The sequence below is a fragment of the Nyctibius grandis genome, chromosome 23 (genome assembly GCF_013368605.1).
Source record: "Nyctibius grandis isolate bNycGra1 chromosome 23, bNycGra1.pri, whole genome shotgun sequence".
In the NCBI taxonomy this organism is placed as follows: domain Eukaryota; kingdom Metazoa; phylum Chordata; class Aves; order Nyctibiiformes; family Nyctibiidae; genus Nyctibius; species Nyctibius grandis.
The window spans coordinates 3,114,625-3,118,314 of NC_090680.1; positions in this window are offsets into that span (position 1 = coordinate 3,114,625).

Here is a 3,690-nt window from a genome sequence, read left to right on the forward strand (position 1 = left end):
CATAAGCCCCTGTTCCTGCCGTTTGCAGCTAGGCAGTGTGTGTGTTGTGCTAGGCTTTTGCTGAGCCCAGTGTGTGCTGGAGTGTTGAAGTAAATAGCGTTGACACCAATTTTGTGAAGGGCTCAGACCCACGGTTAAATGATCATGGATTTACTGTTGGCTGTAGATTTCTTACTTTCCTTGTGTCCACTCTCAGCAAGTACTGGGAGGGGGAGGCTGGAGATGTGCTGTATCAGATGGATCTAAGCCTGATTTTTGGCATTTGTAATGTTTTAATAATACTTCTTTTCTGCCTAGGAAATAAAACAGAACCTAATCCCCCTCTCTGACTTTACTGTAGGCTCAAGACAGATGTTTCTGATGAACTGTTTTCAGAGTCCAGGATGGGTTAAAAGCAGGCAAGATAATTATGGTGGGGGAATACTTGAACTGAGAAATAGTAAGGGAAGAAAGGATTCCATGTACATGTGGGATACATACGTGTCTGTGTGAGAGGATGCGAGCGACCACTGCTCTATTTGACTGTACACGGGTCATCTGCTTGGGCTAATGAGTTTCTGTGGCTGAAGAAGTCACCCAGCACTGCCTGTCTGTGCGTGTTTTCCTGCCCTTGGGGTAATGACTTGATCCACAGTGGTAGTTAAATTGGGCTTTAGTCCCTTGTATTTGCTAAGATCATGCCCGCAGTTACACAACTTCAGCTGATGGTGAAGCACAGTCAACTGATTATCTGTGTCAAAGCTATTTATTGTAGTCTTTTATCTAGTTCTTTTCTTGTTCCCATTGTTGCTACAAAGTGAAAGATGTATGAGCTTTTCAGGCTGACCACAGACAGTTGCTCCAGGACCTTTCTAACAAAGAGTAGAGGCAAGAGGAGATCAAAGGGGATGCTGATAGCATTCCTCCCCACAGAGGTTTGGCTGCACACAGTGTACAGATGAGGATGGCCCCCCTTCTTTTGGTGGCCTTGGACAGAGTGTCCCAGGCAGTGCTGTTGGAGGCTTCCGCAGGACCAGTCTTCTGTCCTGTGGGAGCTGCTTTTAATGTGAAACTCTACAGTTCAGCCCCTGCCTGAGCTACATCCCACTAAGAATGCCAGTCTCCAGGTCAGCCACAGCCACGCCTGGCCATGCACGCTGTTAATCCGGACCCCCAACCTGCAGCTGATGTACCAGCATGGCCACAGCCCATCTCCCTCACCGTGGCTCTGCCCAGCCATGACAGGGCCATGTCTGACCCTGGGTACCCGCACAGGACTGATCCTGACTGCAACCTGCAGGCTGATGTCCTGGCCTGACCTCAACCCATCTCAACCCCTTTCCCAGGGCCCTGTCTGGCCACCCTGGGCCTATGTCTGGCCCTGTGTACTCTCACCAGGCCAGATCCTGACTACTGCTTCTTTCTTCACAGTGCCTGAACACAGAGCTATCAAGGCCTAAGATGCACGCTGATGCTGGAACAGAATAAAAAAAATAGATATTTGGTTACATACATGATGATCGGTACGCTGAGGCCTGATCTCCAAACGTAACTATCTGTCTTGTATCTTGCTGGGTTCAGGGCTGTGCAAGAAAGGTGTTGGGACAGGCTGGCTGATTTGGTTCACAAAGGAGAGCCAGGCTGATCATGAGCAGTCTGCATTGCTTGCTAAGTAAGGTAATGCACAATAGATGACTGTTGTGGCTGGAGAAAGGATTGGTACCCAACTGGATAAAATCATTAGGAGCACAAGCCATTGTCACCTGGGCCTTTAGTCCTGTGGAATAAATAATGTTGTGGCATGGATTTCATTTAATAATGAGCTGATCATAAACACAAGGTGCCCCTTATGGGAAATGCAAACATTTGAGCACTCATCTTTCACCCCAGTCAGGGCAGGTAACTCAGCCTAAAGAAATTTGTCTTTAAATGATGAGCATTGAGGAAGAAAGACTCTCAAAAATGTGAAAGCATTTCACTTGCTTCAGGTCCAGTTTCTAAATCTCTAAGCCTCTTCAGGGACTCAGGGAAGCTGTAACACGGGACCTACCACATGCTTGCTCTCTCTTACAGGCTCTGCACCATAAGACTGCCTCTGCACAGGCTACCTCTTCCCTAGTGCATTAGACCCTTATCTTAAGTCTGAGTTACCACAGAGAACAGTTTTATTCCATCAAAACAAAGAAAAATGTTTCGGTCAGCCTTAGTATTTGCAGCCAAGCACAAGGAGTATAAACAAAACAAAACATATTTTCACTATGCATAGCTTTTCATTCTAGATTAAAGCAAACAACCAGAAAGAATATTGGTCTCCCATGAGAGAGCAATATATTGGTGAATCTTCCGTAAGAAGATGCAGCAACTTTGAGAATAAAATGGCCGTTGGGGAGAATTTTTGAAACAGAATTAAAGGGGAAATATGCAGAAAGCAAAGAAGCAAGAATTTCATGCTGCCTCCACCATAATAATAATAATACTTTGCCCAGTGCGTATGCTTTACTGCTCACTGTAGCCAAGAGCAAAATTCCCTGCCCACCAAACAAAATCAGCAAAAGGCAAGACTGGCTTTGCAGGCAGGAAAACTTCATGGGTGCATCCATCAAACCCTGCAACGGGACCAGTGAAGCACACAGGCTGCAAGGCATCAGTAATGAGAACTGGAGAATAGTAAACCCTCAGCAGTACGGGCTCAATAATTAATCAAAGCTGAAAATCTTTCTAACGAAGGCAGCAGCCCCAGCAAAACAGAGAGAGAGCATTTAAGGAGTTAGGGGTCTGAACAAGAAAGGAGATCTCACAAAACAAGTTATCAAGTGATGGGGAAAGAACGGCCACAGCATTTCACTTCCTGAGGTTTTCAGGAATGCATCGAAGCCGATATGGCTATAGATAGGAATGACATTAATCTTCTTGCTTTTTCTGTGATCTGATCCATGTAAGTGTCTCTACCAGTGGTTAGCTACTATTATAAGAAAGAGGTCATTCCATAGAAGAAAAACTCCTGCTCTGGGGGCCTGCATCCTGGAGACGTCTCTAGTTTTCAGGGTGACACCATAAACGTGATTCTCAAGGTCCCTGTTCTAATGTATGAGTTGTCTGGCAAAATTCCCAGATGAGTCTCAAGGCTTGCTTAATTATGAATCGAAGCTTTAATGTAATATCTCATGCTTCTATCCCTTTCAAACTGAGGACCTCAGGTTGCTTCTCACACCAAAGCGGGGAAGGGATTCGTATGTAGTTGGTTGTGAGAGGCAGATGCACTGCAGCAGTGGCAGGTGTGAAATAAGAGCCTTGTGATCCTGGCTCCCATGCACATTGCGAACCACGGGGTTTCCAAAGCCGTGGAAAAGCAAGCTGTTAGTCACAGCAGAGTTTTGACTAAGCCCTTGAAACTTTTGTACCCTGAAGCCTGATGCTTCTTTTAAGGTATGGACCAAGATAGTATAGAGATGACTTCTATGAAGAAACCAAATAAGCCCAGTGGGTGTGTAGATGAGAATACTTTTGCTGTGATGGTGAGAAATATTAGTCCAGATGCCTGAAATGCCCACACTGTGATTCATGGTTTTGTCATGGACACCCCGTGGGGACTGCAGTTTCCCTATCTGCTAGTGAGCCCTCACAACTGAAGAAGTGCCCGATGGTTAAGAACTTGGCAGCAAACCTGCTCAGGAAAACAGCTATCAAGGGACACATTACCATTATCTGCCA